The following is a 17,612-nucleotide window of genomic DNA, read 5'->3' on the forward strand; positions in this document are numbered from 1 at the left end:
AAAAAAGGCACATTCTGCACACCCATTCCGATGTCTAGGGGAGACACGGACATGCTTTGGTATTGCCATTCGTCTCACAAAATGCAGGCTGGTGGGCCAGTTGATTCTAGAAAGAACAATTTCATCGCTACTCTGTAACCGCTTTACTACTTTGAAGGGTGCAATGCCATGTGGTTTTGATGTCACAGGCTTGCCATTTTGAAGCCTTATCACTAATTGCCACCTGGACATTGAGAATAATTTGTAATCTGCATTAAACTGAACGAGCGAATAATCAGCAATTTTGCGGATTAAAAATTGGTCTCACTTTCATTATTAACCTCACAACATGTCAGTTTTGTACCTTGACAGAAACCGTCCCTTCGGATGATTCTTGTATTGCCAAATTATTATCACATTGTTACAGTCACACACCAAAAGCAACAGGCCACTACAAAACCCTGCGCCCACACTGGCCACATTTATGGAAAGTGGCCCACAAGCTTGTGGCCAGTTAAAGCTGGCCAGTTCCCATATGGTCTAGCAGTTAGGATTCCTGGTTTTCTCGTACGCAGCCAGGGGTTGACTCCAGTTTTTCCTCTAGATAAAGGTTGCCGTGTGTGTTTTCAAATGGATGACACGAGTATTTTCACTTGGACAAGAGCTTAATTACCAGTTTGAGGAATCAATTCTGCAATCACAGGAATCTGCCCAAATACACTGAACCCCCGGGTTGAGTGAAAAAACAGATTCCCTGAATGCATACAACACTATATAATTCAGAAAACCGTCCTTTTGGATAATTCTTGTTTTGCCAAATTATTATCACATTGTTACAGTCACAGAACTAAAGCAACAGGCCACTACAAGGTCCTGCGCCCACGCTGACCACATGTATGGAAAGTGCGCCAGAAGCCCATGGCCAGTTTAAAGTGTCCAGATCCCATATGGTCTAGCGGTTAGGATTCCTGGTTTTCACCCAGGCGGCCCGGGTTCAACTCCCGGTATGGGAATGCATGCTCCTTTTTGCTTCCCTCCTCAAAAATCCAGCAAATCTTCCTGCACCAGAAGTGACTTTTTGGCCAGCAGTAGAGCTACAGAACCCTGATATGTCGAGGTTCTGACTAGCCCTTAGCCCCTTTGATAGCTCAGCTGGTAGAGCGGAGGACTGTAGGTTGGAGTGTTGGCCATCCTTAGGTCGCTGGTTCAACTCCGGCTCGAAGGAGGTGTTTTTTTCATGTTCCCACCAATGTTTTGGCTTGGAGCTGGCTTTCTCACATCTGTCAGCAGAGCTTGAATTCGCAGTCCACAATTGGAAGGCAAAAGAGCTTTCCCTGACCGGGAATCGAACCCGGGCCGCGGCGGTGAGAGCGCCGAATCCTAACCACTAGACCACCAGGGAGGGATGGTGGGCTGGAGGGCTCGTGGGCTGCTGGGCTGGTGGGCTGGAGGGCTGGTAGTCTGTTCTCCTGATAACAAGGTGAGAATGAGCAGACATCAATGCTTGCCACCGTCACATCGAAAACCAACAAGTCTGTAACAATCGGGGGTCTTTACTTTTGGTGGGCCAGTGGCGCAATGGATAACGCGTCTGACTACGGATCAGAAGATTCTAGGTTCGACTCCTGGCTGGCTCGCTCTGTGCTTGTTTTTCTCCGGCTTATTTTGTTGTTGTGTTTTTTTTTCTTCAAAGTCCAAAAGAAAAGGCAACTCTCTAGGCATTCTTCTATTTTTTCCAAAAAAAGGCACATTCTGCACACCCATTCCGATGTCTAGGGGAGACACGGACATGCTTTGGTATTGCCATTCGTCTCACAAAATGCAGGCTGGTGGGCCAGTTGATTCTAGAATGAACAATTTCATCGCTACTCTGTAACCGCTTTACTACTTTGAAGGGTGCAATGCCATGTGGTTTTGATGTCACAGGCTTGCCATTTTGAAGCCTTATCACTAATTGCCACCTGGACATTGAGAATAATTTGTAATCTGCATTAAACTGAACGAGCGAATAATCAGCATATTAAAAATTGGTCTCACTTTCATTATTAACCTCACAACATGTCAGTTTTGTACCTTGACAGACCGACGATAGGCAGTTTTTCCTCTAGATAACGGTTGCCATGTGTGTTTTCAGATGCATGACACAAGTATTTTCACCTGGACAAGACCTTAATTACCAGTTCGAGGTATAAATTCAGCAATCACAGGATTCTGGCCAAAAAACTGAACCTTGTGTGAGTCAACAAACATGTCCCTTGAATGCATGCAACACTATATATTTCAGTAAACCGTCCCTTCGGATGATTCTTGTATTGCCAAATTATTATCACATTGTTACAGTCACACACCAAAAGCAACAGGCCACTACAAAACCCTGCGCCCACACTGGCCACATTTATGGAAAGTGGCCCACAAGCTTGTGGCCAGTTAAAGCTGGCCAGTTCCCATATGGTCTAGCAGTTAGGATTCCTGGTTTTCTCGTACGCAGCCAGGGGTTGACTCCAGTTTTTCCTCTAGATAAAGGTTGCCGTGTGTGTTTTCAAATGGATGACACGAGTATTTTCACTTGGACAAGAGCTTAATTACCAGTTTGAGGAATCAATTCTGCAATCACAGGAATCTGCCCAAATACACTGAACCCCCGGGTTGAGTGAAAAAACAGATTCCCTGAATGCATACAACACTATATAATTCAGAAAACCGTCCTTTTGGATAATTCTTGTTTTGCCAAATTATTATCACATTGTTACAGTCACAGAACTAAAGCAACAGGCCACTACAAGGTCCTGCGCCCACGCTGACCACATGTATGGAAAGTGCGCCAGAAGCCCATGGCCAGTTTAAAGTGTCCAGATCCCATATGGTCTAGCGGTTAGGATTCCTGGTTTTCACCCAGGCGGCCCGGGTTCAACTCCCGGTATGGGAATGCATGCTGCTTTTTGCTTCCCTCCTCAAAAATCCAGCAAATCTTCCTGCACCAGAAGTGACTTTTTGGCCAGCAGTAGAGCTACAGAACCCTGATATGTCGAGGTTCTGACTAGCCCTTAGCCCCTTCGATAGCTCAGCTGGTAGAGCGGAGGACTGTAGGTTGGAGTGTTGGCCATCCTTAGGTCGCTGGTTCAACTCCGGCTCGAAGGAGGTGTTTTTTTCATGTTCCCACCAATGTTTTGGCTTGGAGCTGGCTTTCTCACATCTGTCAGCAGAGCTTGAATTCGCAGTCCACAATTGGAAGGCAAAAGAGCTTTCCCTGACCGGGAATCGAACCCGGGCCGCGGCGGTGAGAGCGCCGAATCCTAACCACTAGACCACCAGGGAGGGATGGTGGGCTGGAGGGCTCGTGGGCTGCTGGGCTGGTGGGCTGGAGGGCTGGAGGGCTGGAGGGCTGGTAGTCTGTTCTCCTTATAACAAGGTGAGAATGAGCAGACATCAATGCTTGCCACCGTCACATCGAAAACCAACAAGTCTGTAACAATCGGGGGTCTTTACTTTTGGTGGGCCAGTGGCGCAATGGATAACGCGTCTGACTACGGATCAGAAGATTCTAGGTTCGACTCCTGGCTGGCTCGCTCTGTGCTTGTTTTTCTCCGGCTTATTTTGTTGTTGTGTTTTTTTTTCTCCAAAGTCCAAAAGAAAAGGCAACTCTCTAGGCATTCTTCTATTTTTTCCAAAAAAAGGCACATTCTGCACACCCATTCCGATGTCTAGGGGAGACACGGACATGCAGTCTCACAAAATGCAGGCTGGTGGGCCAGTTGATTCTAGAATGAACAATTTCATCGCTACTCTGTAACCGCTTTACTACTTTGAAGGGTGCAATGCCATGTGGTTTTGATGTCACAGGCTTGCCATTTTGAAGCCTTATCACTAATTGCCACCTGGACATTGAGAATAATTTGTAATCTGCATTAAACTGAACGAGCGAATAATCAGCATATTAAAAATTGGTCTCACTTTCATTATTAACCTCACAACATGTCAGTTTTGTACCTTGACAGACCGACGATAGGCAGTTTTTCCTCTAGATAACGGTTGCCATGTGTGTTTTCAGATGCATGACACAAGTATTTTCACCTGGACAAGACCTTAATTACCAGTTCGAGGTATAAATTCAGCAATCACAGGATTCTGGCCAAAAAACTGAACCATGTGTGAGTCAACAAACATGTCCCTTGAATGCATGCAACACTATATATTTCAGTAAACCGTCCCTTCGGATGATTCTTGTATTGCCAAATTATTATCACATTGTTACAGTCACACACCAAAAGCAACAGGCCACTACAAAACCCTGCGCCCACACTGGCCACATTTATGGAAAGTGGCCCACAAGCTTGTGGCCAGTTAAAGCTGGCCAGTTCCCATATGGGCTGGAGGGCTCGTGGGCTGGTGGGCAGGAGGGCTGGAGGGCTGGTGGGCTGGTGGGCTGGTGGGCTGGTGGGCTGGTGGGCTGGTGGGCTGGTGGGCTGGTGGGCTGGTGGGCTGGAGGGCTGGTAGTCTGTTCTCCTGATAACAAGGTGAGAATGAGCAGACATCAATGCTTGCCACCGTCACATCGAAAACCAACAAGTCTGTAACAATCGGGGGTCTTTACTAATGGTGGGCCAGTGGCGCAATGGATAACGCGTCTGACTACGGATCAGAAGATTCTAGGTTCGACTCCTGGCTGGCTCGCTCTGTGCTTGTTTTTCTCCGGCTTATTTTGTTGTTGTGTTTTTTTTCTCCAAAGTCCAAAAGAAAAGGCAACTCTCTAGGCATTCTTCTATTTTTTTCAAAAAAAGGCACATTCTGCACACCCATTCCGATGTCTAGGGGAGACACGGACATGCTTTGGTATTGCCATTCGTCTCACAAAATGCAGGCTGGTGGGCCAGTTGATTCTAGAAAGAACAATTTCATCGCTACTCTGTAACCGCTTTACTACTTTGAAGGGTGCAATGCCATGTGGTTTTGATGTCACAGGCTTGCCATTTTGAAGCCTTATCACTAATTGCCACCTGGACATTGAGAATAATTTGTAATCTGCATTAAACTGAACGAGCGAATAATCAGCAATTTTGCGGATTAAAAATTGGTCTCACTTTCATTATTAACCTCACAACATGTCAGTTTTGTACCTTGACAGACCGACGATAGGCAGTTTTTCCTCTAGATAACGGTTGCCATGTGTGTTTTCAGATGCATGACACAAGTATTTTCACCTGGACAAGACCTTAATTACCAGTTCGAGGTATAAATTCAGCAATCACAGGATTCTGGCCAAAAAACTGAACCATGTGTGAGTCAACAAACATGTCCCTTGAATGCATGCAACACTATATATTTCAGTAAACCGTCCCTTCGGATGATTCTTGTATTGCCAAATTATTATCACATTGTTACAGTCACACACCAAAAGCAACAGGCCACTACAAAACCCTGCGCCCACACTGGCCACATTTATGGAAAGTGGCCCACAAGCTTGTGGCCAGTTAAAGCTGGCCAGTTCCCATATGGTCTAGCAGTTAGGATTCCTGGTTTTCTCGTACGCAGCCAGGGGTTGACTCCAGTTTTTCCTCTAGATAAAGGTTGCCGTGTGTGTTTTCAAATGGATGACACGAGTATTTTCACTTGGACAAGAGCTTAATTACCAGTTTGAGGAATCAATTCTGCAATCACAGGAATCTGCCCAAATACACTGAACCCCCGGGTTGAGTGAAAAAACAGATTCCCTGAATGCATACAACACTATATAATTCAGAAAACCGTCCTTTTGGATAATTCTTGTTTTGCCAAATTATTATCACATTGTTACAGTCACAGAACTAAAGCAACAGGCCACTACAAGGTCCTGCGCCCACGCTGACCACATGTATGGAAAGTGCGCCAGAAGCCCATGGCCAGTTTAAAGTGTCCAAATCCCATACGGTCTAGCGGTTAGGATTCCTGGTTTTCACCCAGGCGGCCCGGGTTCAACTCCCGGTATGGGAATGCATGCTCCTTTTTGCTTCCCTCCTCAAAAATCTAGCAAATCTTCCTGCACCAGAAGTGACTTTTTGGCCAGCAGTAGAGCTACAGAACCCTGATATGTCGAGGTTCTGACTAGCCCTTATCCCCTTCGATAGCTCAGCTGGTAGAGCGGAGGACTGTAGGTTGGAGTGTTGGCCATCCTTAGGTCGCTGGTTCAACTCCGGCTCGAAGGAGGTGTTTTTTTCATGTTCCCACCAATGTTTTGGCTTGGAGCTGGCTTTCTCACAGCTGTCAGCAGAGCTTGAATTCGCAGTCCACAATTGGAAGGCAAAAGAGCTTTCCCTGACCGGGAATCGAACCCGGGCCGCGGCGGTGAGAGCGCCGAATCCTAACCACTAGACCACCAGGGAGGGCTGGAGGGCTCATCGGCTGCTGGGCTGGTGGGCTGGAGGGCTGGAGGGCTGGTAGTCTGTTCTCCTGATAACAAGGTGAGAATGAGCAGACATCAATGCTTGCCACCGTCACATCGAAAACCAACAAGTCTGTAACAATCGGGGGTCTTTACTTTTGGTGGGCCAGTGGCGCAATGGATAACGCATCTGACTACGGATCAGAAGATTCTAGGTTCGACTCCTGGCTGGCTCGCTCTGTGCTTGTTTTTCTCCGGCTTATTTTGTTGTTGTGTTTTTTTCTCCAAAGTCCAAAAGAAAAGGCAACTCTCTAGGCATTCTTCTATTTTTTCCAAAAAAAGGCACATTCTGCACACCCATTCCGATGTCTAGGGGAGACACGGACATGCTTTGGTATTGCCATTCGTCTCACAAAATGCAGGCTGGTGGGCCAGTTGATTCTAGAATGAACAATTTCATTGCTACTCTGTAACCGCTTTACTACTTTGAAGGGTGCAATGCCATGTGGTTTTGATGTCACAGGCTTGCCATTTTGAAGACTTATCACTAATTGCCACCTGGACATTGAGAATAATTTGTAATCTGCATTAAACTGAACGAGCGAATAATCAGCATATTAAAAATTGGTCTCACTTTCATTATTAACCTCACAACATGTCAGTTTTGTACCTTGACAGACCGACGATAGGCAGTTTTTCCTCTAGATAACGGTTGCCATGTGTGTTTTCAGATGCATGACACAAGTATTTTCACCTGGACAAGACCTTAATTACCAGTTCGAGGTATAAATTCAGCAATCACAGGATTCTGGCCAAAAGACTGAACCATGTGTGAGTCAACAAACATGTCCCTTGAATGCATGCAACACTATATATTTCAGTAAACCGTCCCTTCGGATGATTCTTGTATTGCCAAATTATTATCACATTGTTACAGTCACACACCAAAAGCAACAGGCCACTACAAAACCTTGCGCCCACACTGGCCACATTTATGGAAAGTGGCCCACAAGCTTGTGGCCAGTTAAAGCTGGCCAGTTCCCATATGGTCTAGCAGTTAGGATTCCTGGTTTTCTTGTACGCAGCCAGGGGTTGACTCCAGTTTTTCCTCTAGATAAAGGTTGCCGTGTGTGTTTTCAAATGGATGACACGAGTATTTTCACTTGGACAAGAGCTTAATTACCAGTTTGAGGAATCAATTCTGCAATCACAGGAATCTGCCCAAATACACTGAACCCCCGGGTTGATTGAAAAAACAGATTCCCTGAATGCATACAACACTATATAATTCAGAAAACCGTCATTTTGCATAATTCTTGTTTTGCCAAATTATTATCACATTGTTACAGTCACAGAACTAAAGCAACAGGCCACTACAAGGTCCTGCGCCCACGCTGACCACATGTATGGAAAGTGCGCCAGAAGCCCATGGCCAGTTTAAAGTGTCCAAATCCCATACGGTCTAGCGGTTAGGATTCCTGGTTTTCACCCAGGCGGCCCGGGTTCAACTCCCGGTATGGGAATGCATGCTCCTTTTTGCTTCCCTCCTCAAAAATCTAGAAAATCTTCCTGCACCAGAAGTGACTTTTTGGCCAGCAGTAGAGCTACAGAACCCTGATATGTCGAGGTTCTGATCCAGCAAATCTTCCTGCACCAGAAGTGACTTTTTGGCCAGCAGTAGAGCTACAGAACCCTGATATGTCGAGGTTCTGACTAGCCCTTAGCCCCTTCGATAGCTCAGCTGGTAGAGCGGAGGACTGTAGGTTGGAGTGTTGGCCATCCTTAGGTCGCTGGTTCAACTCCGGCTCGAAGGAGGTGTTTTTTTTCATGTTCCCACCAATGTTTTGGCTTGGAGCTGGCTTTCTCACAGCTGTCAGCAGATCTTGAATTCGCAGTCCACAATTGGAAGGCAAAAGAGCTTTCCCTGACCGGGAATCGAACCCGGGCCGCGGCGGTGAGAGCGCCGAATACTAACCACTAGACCACCAGGGATGGATGGTGGGCTCGTGGGCTGGTGGGCAGGAGGGCTGGAGGGCTCGTGGGCTGGTGGGCTGGTGGGCTGGTAGTCTGTTCTCCTGATAACAAGGTGAGAATGAGCAGACATCAATGCTTGCCACCGTCACATCGAAAACCAACAAGTCTGTAACAATCGGGTGTCTTTACTAATGGTGGGCCAGTGGCGCAATGGATAACGCGTCTGACTACGGATCAGAAGATTCTAGGTTCGACTCCTGGCTGGCTCGCTCTGTGCTTGTTTTTCTCCGGCTTATTTTGTTGTTGTGTTTTTTTTCTCCAAAGTCCAAAAGAAAAGGCAACTCTCTAGGCATTCTTCTATTTTTTCCAAAAAAAGGCACATTCTGCACACCCATTCCGATGTCTAGGGGAGACACGGACATGCTTTGGTATTGCCATTCGTCTCACAAAATGCAGGCTGGTGGGCCAGTTGATTCTAGAAAGAACAATTTCATCGCTACTCTGTAACCGCTTTACTACTTTGAAGGGTGCAATGCCATGTGGTTTTGATGTCACAGGCTTGCCATTTTGAAGCCTTATCACTAATTGCCACCTGGACATTGAGAATAATTTGTAATCTGCATTAAACTGAACGAGCGAATAATCAGCAATTTTGCGGATTAAAAATTGGTCTCACTTTCATTATTAACCTCACAACATGTCAGTTTTGTACCTTGACAGACCGACGATAGGCAGTTTTTCCTCTAGATAACGGTTGCCATGTGTGTTTTCAGATGCATGACACAAGTATTTTCACCTGGACAAGACCTTAATTACCAGTTCGAGGTATAAATTCAGCAATCACAGGATTCTGGCCAAAAAACTGAACCATGTGTGAGTCAACAAACATGTCCCTTGAATGCATGCAACACTATATATTTCAGTAAACCGTCCCTTCGGATGATTCTTGTATTGCCAAATTATTATCACATTGTTACAGTCACACACCAAAAGCAACAGGCCACTACAAAACCCTGCGCCCACACTGGCCACATTTATGGAAAGTGGCCCACAAGCTTGTGGCCAGTTAAAGCTGGCCAGTTCCCATATGGTCTAGCAGTTAGGATTCCTGGTTTTCTCGTACGCAGCCAGGGGTTGACTCCAGTTTTTCCTCTAGATAAAGGTTGCCGTGTGTGTTTTCAAATGGATGACACAAGTATTTTCACTTGGACAAGAGCTTAATTACCAGTTTGAGGAATCAATTCTGCAATCACAGGAATCTGCCCAAATACACTGAACCCCCGGGTTGAGTGAAAAAACAGATTCCCTGAATGCATACAACACTATATAATTCAGAAAACCGTCCTTTTGGATAATTCTTGTTTTGCCAAATTATTATCACATTGTTACAGTCACAGAACTAAAGCAACAGGCCACTACAAGGTCCTGCGCCCACGCTGACCACATGTATGGAAAGTGCGCCAGAAGCCCATGGCCAGTTTAAAGTGTCCAGATCCCATATGGTCTAGCGGTTAGGATTCCTGGTTTTCACCCAGGCGGCCCGGGTTCAACTCCCGGTATGGAAATGCATGCTCCTTTTTGCTTCCCTCCTCAAAAATCCAGCAAATCTTCCTGCACCAGAAGTGACTTTTTGGCCAGCAGTAGAGCTACAGAACCCTGATATGTTGAGGTTCTGACTAGCCCTTAGCCCCTTCGATAGCTCAGCTGGTAGAGCGGAGGACTGTAGGTTGGAGTGTTGGCCATCCTTAGGTCGCTGGTTCAACTCCGGCTCGAAGGAGGTGTTTTTTTCATGTTCCCACCAATGTTTTGGCTTGGAGCTGGCTTTCTCACAGCTGTCAGCAGAGCTTGAATTTGCAGTCCACAATTGGAAGGCAAAAGAGCTTTCCCTGACCGGGAATCGAACCCGGGCCACGGCGGTGAGAACGCCGAATTCTAACCACTAGACCACCAGGGAGGGATGGTGGGCTGGAGGGCTCGTGGGCTGCTGGGCTGGTGGGCTGGAGGGCTGGTAGTCTGTTCTCCTGATAACAAGGTGAGAATGAGCAGACATCAATGCTTGCCACCGTCACATCGAAAACCAACAAGTCTGTAACAATCGGGGGTCTTTACTTTTGGTGGGCCAAAAGTCTGACTGACTACGGATCAGAAGATTCTAGGTTCGACTCCTGGCTGGCTCGCTCTGTGCTTGTTTTTCTCCGGCTTATTTTGTTGTTGTGTTTTTTTTCTCCAAAGTCCAAAAGAAAAGGCAACTCTCTAGGCATTCTTCTATTTTTTCCAAAAAAAAGGCACATTCTGCAAACCCATTCCGATGTCTAGGGGAGACACGGACATGCAGTCTCACAAAATGCAGGCTGGTGGGCCAGTTGATTCTAGAATGAACAATTTCATCGCTACTCTGTAACCGCTTTACTACTTTGAAGGGTGCAATGCCATGTGGTTTTGATGTCACAGGCTTGCCATTTTGAAGCCTTATCACTAATTGCCACCTGGACATTGAGAATAATTTGTAATCTGCATTAAACTGAACGAGCGAATAATCAGCATATTAAAAATTGGTCTCACTTTCATTATTAACCTCACAACATGTCAGTTTTGTACCTTGACAGACCGACGATAGGCAGTTTTTCCTCTAGATAACGGTTGCCATGTGTGTTTTCAGATGCATGACACAAGTATTTTCACCTGGACAAGACCTTAATTACCAGTTCGAGGTATAAATTCAGCAATCACAGGATTCTGGCCAAAAAACTGAACCATGTGTGAGTCAACAAACATGTCCCTTGAATGCATGCAACACTATATATTTCAGTAAACCGTCCCTTCGGATGATTCTTGTATTGCCAAATTATTATCACATTGTTACAGTCACACACCAAAAGCAACAGGCCACTACAAAACCCTGCGCCCACACTGGCCACATTTATGGAAAGTGGCCCACAAGCTTGTGGCCAGTTAAAGCTGGCCAGTTCCCATATGGGCTGGAGGGCTCGTGGGCTGGTGGGCAGGAGGGCTGGAGGGCTGGTGGGCTGGTGGGCTGGTGGGCTGGTGGGCTGGTGGGCTGGTGGGCTGGTGGGCTGGAGGGCTGGTGGGCTGGAGGGCTGGTGGGCTGGAGGGCTGGTAGTCTGTTCTCCTGATAACAAGGTGAGAATGAGCAGACATCAATGCTTGCCACCGTCACATCGAAAACCAACAAGTCTGTAACAATCGGGGGTCTTTACTAATGGTGGGCCAGTGGCGCAATGGATAACGCGTCTGACTACGGATCAGAAGATTCTAGGTTCGACTCCTGGCTGGCTCGCTCTGTGCTTGTTTTTCTCCGGCTTATTTTGTTGTTGTGTTTTTTTTCTCCAAAGTCCAAAAGAAAAGGCAACTCTCTAGGCATTCTTCTATTTTTTTCAAAAAAAGGCACATTCTGCACACCCATTCCGATGTCTAGGGGAGACACGGACATGCTTTGGTATTGCCATTCGTCTCACAAAATGCAGGCTGGTGGGCCAGTTGATTCTAGAAAGAACAATTTCATCGCTACTCTGTAACCGCTTTACTACTTTGAAGGGTGCAATGCCATGTGGTTTTGATGTCACAGGCTTGCCATTTTGAAGCCTTATCACTAATTGCCACCTGGACATTGAGAATAATTTGTAATCTGCATTAAACTGAACGAGCGAATAATCAGCAATTTTGCGGATTAAAAATTGGTCTCACTTTCATTATTAACCTCACAACATGTCAGTTTTGTACCTTGACAGAAACCGTCCCTTCGGATGATTCTTGTATTGCCAAATTATTATCACATTGTTACAGTCACACACCAAAAGCAACAGGCCACTACAAAACCCTGCGCCCACACTGGCCACATTTATGGAAAGTGGCCCACAAGCTTGTGGCCAGTTAAAGCTGGCCAGTTCCCATATGGTCTAGCAGTTAGGATTCCTGGTTTTCTCGTACGCAGCCAGGGGTTGACTCCAGTTTTTCCTCTAGATAAAGGTTGCCGTGTGTGTTTTCAAATGGATGACACGAGTATTTTCACTTGGACAAGAGCTTAATTACCAGTTTGAGGAATCAATTCTGCAATCACAGGAATCTGCCCAAATACACTGAACCCCCGGGTTGAGTGAAAAAACAGATTCCCTGAATGCATACAACACTATATAATTCAGAAAACCGTCCTTTTGGATAATTCTTGTTTTGCCAAATTATTATCACATTGTTACAGTCACAGAACTAAAGCAACAGGCCACTACAAGGTCCTGCGCCCACGCTGACCACATGTATGGAAAGTGCGCCAGAAGCCCATGGCCAGTTTAAAGTGTCCAGATCCCATATGGTCTAGCGGTTAGGATTCCTGGTTTTCACCCAGGCGGCCCGGGTTCAACTCCCGGTATGGGAATGCATGCTCCTTTTTGCTTCCCTCCTCAAAAATCCAGCAAATCTTCCTGCACCAGAAGTGACTTTTTGGCCAGCAGTAGAGCTACAGAACCCTGATATGTCGAGGTTCTGACTAGCCCTTAGCCCCTTCGATAGCTCAGCTGGTAGAGCGGAGGACTGTAGGTTGGAGTGTTGGCCATCCTTAGGTCGCTGGTTCAACTCCGGCTCGAAGGAGGTGTTTTTTTCATGTTCCCACCAATGTTTTGGCTTGGAGCTGGCTTTCTCACATCTGTCAGCAGAGCTTGAATTCGCAGTCCACAATTGGAAGGCAAAAGAGCTTTCCCTGACCGGGAATCGAACCCGGGCCGCGGCGGTGAGAGCGCCGAATCCTAACCACTAGACCACCAGGGAGGGATGGTGGGCTGGAGGGCTCGTGGGCTGCTGGGCTGGTGGGCTGGAGGGCTGGAGGGCTGGTAGTCTGTTCTCCTGATAACAAGGTGAGAATGAGCAGACATCAATGCTTGCCACCGTCACATCGAAAACCAACAAGTCTGTAACAATCGGGGGTCTTTACTTTTGGTGGGCCAGTGGCGCAATGGATAACGCGTCTGACTACGGATCAGAAGATTCTAGGTTCGACTCCTGGCTGGCTCGCTCTGTGCTTGTTTTTCTCCGGCTTATTTTGTTGTTGTGTTTTTTTTCTCCAAAGTCCAAAAGAAAAGGCAACTCTCTAGGCATTCTTCTATTTTTTCCAAAAAAAGGCACATTCTGCACACCCATTCCGATGTCTAGGGGAGACACGGACATGCTTTGGTATTGCCATTCGTCTCACAAAATGCAGGCTGGTGGGCCAGTTGATTCTAGAATGAACAATTTCATCGCTACTCTGTAACCGCTTTACTACTTTGAAGGGTGCAATGCCATGTGGTTTTGATGTCACAGGCTTGCCATTTTGAAGCCTTATCACTAATTGCCACCTGGACATTGAGAATAATTTGTAATCTGCATTAAACTGAACGAGCGAATAATCAGCATATTAAAAATTGGTCTCACTTTCATTATTAACCTCACAACATGTCAGTTTTGTACCTTGACAGACCGACGATAGGCAGTTTTTCCTCTAGATAACGGTTGCCATGTGTGTTTTCAGATGCATGACACAAGTATTTTCACCTGGACAAGACCTTAATTACCAGTTCGAGGTATAAATTCAGCAATCACAGGATTCTGGCCAAAAAACTGAACCTTGTGTGAGTCAACAAACATGTCCCTTGAATGCATGCAACACTATATATTTCAGTAAACCGTCCCTTCGGATGATTCTTGTATTGCCAAATTATTATCACATTGTTACAGTCACACACCAAAAGCAACAGGCCACTACAAAACCCTGCGCCCACACTGGCCACATTTATGGAAAGTGGCCCACAAGCTTGTGGCCAGTTAAAGCTGGCCAGTTCCCATATGGTCTAGCAGTTAGGATTCCTGGTTTTCTTGTACGCAGCCAGGGGTTGACTCCAGTTTTTCCTCTAGATAAAGGTTGCCGTGTGTGTTTTCAAATGGATGACACAAGTATTTTCACTTGGACAAGAGCTTAATTACCAGTTTGAGGAATCAATTCTGCAATCACAGGAATCTGCCCAAATACACTGAACCCCCGGGTTGAGTGAAAAAACAGATTCCCTGAATGCATACAACACTATATAATTCAGAAAACCGTCCTTTTGCATAATTCTTGTTTTGCCAAATTACTATCACATTGTTACAGTCACAGAACTAAAGCAACAGGCCACTACAAGGTCCTTCGCCCACACTGACCACATGTATGGAAAGTGCGCCAGAAGCCCATGGCCAGTTTAAAGTGTCCAAATCCCATATGGTCTAGCGGTTAGGATTCCTGGTTTTCTCCCAGGCGGCCCGGGTTCAACTCCCGGTATGGGAATGCATGCTCCTTTTTGCTTCCCTCCTCAAAAATCCAGCAAATCTTCCTGCACCAGAAGTGACTTTTTGGCCAGCAGTAGAGCTACAGAACCCTGATATGTCGAGGTTCTGATCCAGCAAATCTTCCTGCACCAGAAGTGACTTTTTGGCCAGCAGTAGAGCTACAGAACCCTGATATGTCGAGGTTCTGACTAGCCCTTAGCCCCTTCGATAGCTCAGCTGGTAGAGCGGAGGACTGTAGGTTGGAGTGTTGGCCATTCTTAGGTCGCTGGTTCAACTCCGGCTCGAAGGAGGTGTTTTTTTTCATGTTCCCACCAATGTTTTGGCTTGGAGCTGGCTTTCTCACAGCTGTCAGCAGAGCTTGAATTCGCAGTCCACAATTGGAAGGCAAAAGAGCTTTCCCTGACCGGGAATCGAAACCGGGCCGCGGCGGTGAGAGCGCCGAATCCTAACCACTAGACCACCAGGGATGGACGGTGGGCTGGAGGGCTCGTGGGCTGGTGGGCAGGAGGGCTGGAGGGCTGGTGGGCTGGTGGGCTGGAGGGCTGGTAGTCTGTTCTCCTGATAACAAGGTGAGAATGAGCAGACATCAATGCTTGCCACCGTCACATCGAAAACCAACAAGTCTGTAACAATCGGGGGTCTTTACTAATGGTGGGCCAGTGGCGCAATGGATAACGCGTCTGACTACGGATCAGAAGATTCTAGGTTCGACTCCTGGCTGGCTCGCCCTGTGCTTGTTTTTCTCCGGCTTATTTTGTTGTTGTGTTTTTTTTCTCCAAAGTCCAAAAGAAAAGGCAACTCTCTAGGCATTCTTCTATTTTTTCCAAAAAAAGGCACATTCTGCACACCCATTCCGATGTCTAGGGGAGACACGGACATGCTTTGGTATTGCCATTCGTCTCACAAAATGCAGGCTGGTGGGCCAGTTGATTCTAGAAAGAACAATTTCATCGCTACTCTGTAACCGCTTTACTACTTTGAAGGGTGCAATGCCATGTGGTTTTGATGTCACAGGCTTGCCATTTTGAAGCCTTATCACTAATTGCCACCTGGACATTGAGAATAATTTGTAATCTGCATTAAACTGAACGAGCGAATAATCAGCAATTTTGCGGATTAAAAATTGGTCTCACTTTCATTATTAACCTCACAACATGTCAGTTTTGTACCTTGACAGACCGACGATAGGCAGTTTTTCCTCTAGATAACGGTTGCCATGTGTGTTTTCAGATGCATGACACAAGTATTTTCACCTGGACAAGACCTTAATTACCAGTTCGAGGTATAAATTCAGCAATCACAGGATTCTGGCCAAAAAACTGAACCATGTGTGAGTCAACAAACATGTCCCTTGAATGCATGCAACACTATATATTTCAGTAAACCGTCCCTTCGGATGATTCTTGTATTGCCAAATTATTATCACATTGTTACAGTCACACACCAAAAGCAACAGGCCACTACAAAACCCTGCGCCCACACTGGCCACATTTATGGAAAGTGGCCCACAAGCTTGTGGCCAGTTAAAGCTGGCCAGTTCCCATATGGTCTAGCAGTTAGGATTCCTGGTTTTCTCGTACGCAGCCAGGGGTTGACTCCAGTTTTTCCTCTAGATAAAGGTTGCCGTGTGTGTTTTCAAATGGATGACACGAGTATTTTCACTTGGACAAGAGCTTAATTACCAGTTTGAGGAATCAATTCTGCAATCACAGGAATCTGCCCAAATACACTGAACCCCCGGGTTGAGTGAAAAAACAGATTCCCTGAATGCATACAACACTATATAATTCAGAAAACCGTCCTTTTGGATAATTCTTGTTTTGCCAAATTATTATCACATTGTTACAGTCACAGAACTAAAGCAACAGGCCACTACAAGGTCCTGCGCCCACGCTGACCACATGTATGGAAAGTGCGCCAGAAGCCCATGGCCAGTTTAAAGTGTCCAGATCCCATATGGTCTAGCGGTTAGGATTCCTGGTTTTCACCCAGGCGGCCCGGGTTCAACTCCCGGTATGGGAATGCATGCTCCTTTTTGCTTCCCTCCTCAAAAATCCAGCAAATCTTCCTACACCAGAAGTGACTTTTTGGCCAGCAGTAGAGCTACAGAACCCTGATATGTCGAGGTTCTGACTAGCCCTTAGCCCCTTCGATAGCTCAGCTGGTAGAGCGGAGGACTGTAGGTTGGAGTGTTGGCCATTCTTAGGTCGCTGGTTCAACTCCGGCTCGAAGGAGGTGTTTTTTTTCATGTTCCCACCAATGTTTTGGCTTGGAGCTGGCTTTCTCACAGCTGTCAGCAGAGCTTGAATTCGCAGTCCACAATTGGAAGGCAAAAGAGCTTTCCCTGACCGGGAATCGAACCCGGGCCGCGGCGGTGAGAACGCCGAATTCTAACCACTAGACCACCAGGGAGGGATGGTGGGCTGGAGGGCTCGTGGGCTGGAGGGCTCGTGGGCTGCTGGGCTGGTGGGCTGGAGGGCTGGAGGGCTGGTAGTCTGTTCTCCTGATAACAAGGTGAGAATGAGCAGACATCAATGCTTGCCACCGTCACATCGAAAACCAACAAGTCTGTAACAATCGGGGGTCTTTACTTTTGGTGGGCCAGTGGCGCAATGGATAATGCGTCTGACTACGGATCAGAAGATTCTAGGTTCGACTCCTGGCTGGCTCGCTCTGTGCTTGTTTTTCTCCAGCTTATTTTGTTGTTGTGTTTTTTTTCTCCAAAGTCCAAAAGAAAAGGCAACTCTCTAGGCATTCTTCTATTTTTTCCAAAAAAAGGCACATTCTGCACACCCATTCCGATGTCTAGGGGAGACACGGACATGCAGTCTCACAAAATGCAGGCTGGTGGGCCAGTTGATTCTAGAATGAACAATTTCATCGCTACTCTGTAACCGCTTTACTACTTTGAAGGGTGCAATGCCATGTGGTTTTGATGTCACAGGCTTGCCATTTTGAAGCCTTATCACTAATTGCCACCTGGACATTGAGA

The 17,612-nt window shown here is 46.6% G+C and overlaps 15 non-coding genes across 15 annotated transcripts; 11 read left to right on the forward strand and 4 right to left on the reverse strand.

Moving 5' to 3' along the window:
- The first annotated feature begins 920 nt into the window (after positions 1-920).
- trnae-uuc (transfer RNA glutamic acid (anticodon UUC)) lies at positions 921-992 on the forward strand. The gene has a single exon. It is a non-coding gene; the product is annotated as a tRNA-Glu (tRNA).
- A 317-nt stretch (positions 993-1,309) lies between these two features.
- trnae-cuc (transfer RNA glutamic acid (anticodon CUC)) lies at positions 1,310-1,381 on the reverse strand. Its single transcript has one exon. It is a non-coding gene; the product is annotated as a tRNA-Glu (tRNA).
- Positions 1,382-1,543: 162 nt separating this feature from the next.
- Positions 1,544-1,616, forward strand: trnar-acg (transfer RNA arginine (anticodon ACG)). The gene has a single exon. It is a non-coding gene; the product is annotated as a tRNA-Arg (tRNA).
- Positions 1,617-2,833: 1,217 nt separating this feature from the next.
- On the forward strand, positions 2,834-2,905 carry trnae-uuc (transfer RNA glutamic acid (anticodon UUC)). Its single transcript has one exon. It is a non-coding gene; the product is annotated as a tRNA-Glu (tRNA).
- Positions 2,906-3,222: 317 nt separating this feature from the next.
- On the reverse strand, positions 3,223-3,294 carry trnae-cuc (transfer RNA glutamic acid (anticodon CUC)). Its single transcript has one exon. It is a non-coding gene; the product is annotated as a tRNA-Glu (tRNA).
- A 178-nt stretch (positions 3,295-3,472) lies between these two features.
- trnar-acg (transfer RNA arginine (anticodon ACG)) lies at positions 3,473-3,545 on the forward strand. Its single transcript has one exon. It is a non-coding gene; the product is annotated as a tRNA-Arg (tRNA).
- A 1,032-nt stretch (positions 3,546-4,577) lies between these two features.
- Positions 4,578-4,650, forward strand: trnar-acg (transfer RNA arginine (anticodon ACG)). Its single transcript has one exon. It is a non-coding gene; the product is annotated as a tRNA-Arg (tRNA).
- Positions 4,651-6,263: 1,613 nt separating this feature from the next.
- trnae-cuc (transfer RNA glutamic acid (anticodon CUC)) lies at positions 6,264-6,335 on the reverse strand. The gene has a single exon. It is a non-coding gene; the product is annotated as a tRNA-Glu (tRNA).
- A 2,169-nt stretch (positions 6,336-8,504) lies between these two features.
- trnar-acg (transfer RNA arginine (anticodon ACG)) lies at positions 8,505-8,577 on the forward strand. Its single transcript has one exon. It is a non-coding gene; the product is annotated as a tRNA-Arg (tRNA).
- Positions 8,578-11,533: 2,956 nt separating this feature from the next.
- trnar-acg (transfer RNA arginine (anticodon ACG)) lies at positions 11,534-11,606 on the forward strand. The gene has a single exon. It is a non-coding gene; the product is annotated as a tRNA-Arg (tRNA).
- A 1,020-nt stretch (positions 11,607-12,626) lies between these two features.
- trnae-uuc (transfer RNA glutamic acid (anticodon UUC)) lies at positions 12,627-12,698 on the forward strand. The gene has a single exon. It is a non-coding gene; the product is annotated as a tRNA-Glu (tRNA).
- Positions 12,699-13,015: 317 nt separating this feature from the next.
- trnae-cuc (transfer RNA glutamic acid (anticodon CUC)) lies at positions 13,016-13,087 on the reverse strand. Its single transcript has one exon. It is a non-coding gene; the product is annotated as a tRNA-Glu (tRNA).
- Positions 13,088-13,257: 170 nt separating this feature from the next.
- On the forward strand, positions 13,258-13,330 carry trnar-acg (transfer RNA arginine (anticodon ACG)). The gene has a single exon. It is a non-coding gene; the product is annotated as a tRNA-Arg (tRNA).
- A 1,943-nt stretch (positions 13,331-15,273) lies between these two features.
- On the forward strand, positions 15,274-15,346 carry trnar-acg (transfer RNA arginine (anticodon ACG)). Its single transcript has one exon. It is a non-coding gene; the product is annotated as a tRNA-Arg (tRNA).
- A 1,224-nt stretch (positions 15,347-16,570) lies between these two features.
- trnae-uuc (transfer RNA glutamic acid (anticodon UUC)) lies at positions 16,571-16,642 on the forward strand. Its single transcript has one exon. It is a non-coding gene; the product is annotated as a tRNA-Glu (tRNA).
- The last annotated feature ends 970 nt before the right edge of the window (positions 16,643-17,612 follow it).

Source organism: Carassius gibelio, chromosome A11 (assembly GCF_023724105.1).
Source record: "Carassius gibelio isolate Cgi1373 ecotype wild population from Czech Republic chromosome A11, carGib1.2-hapl.c, whole genome shotgun sequence".
NCBI lineage: Eukaryota > Metazoa > Chordata > Actinopteri > Cypriniformes > Cyprinidae > Carassius > Carassius gibelio.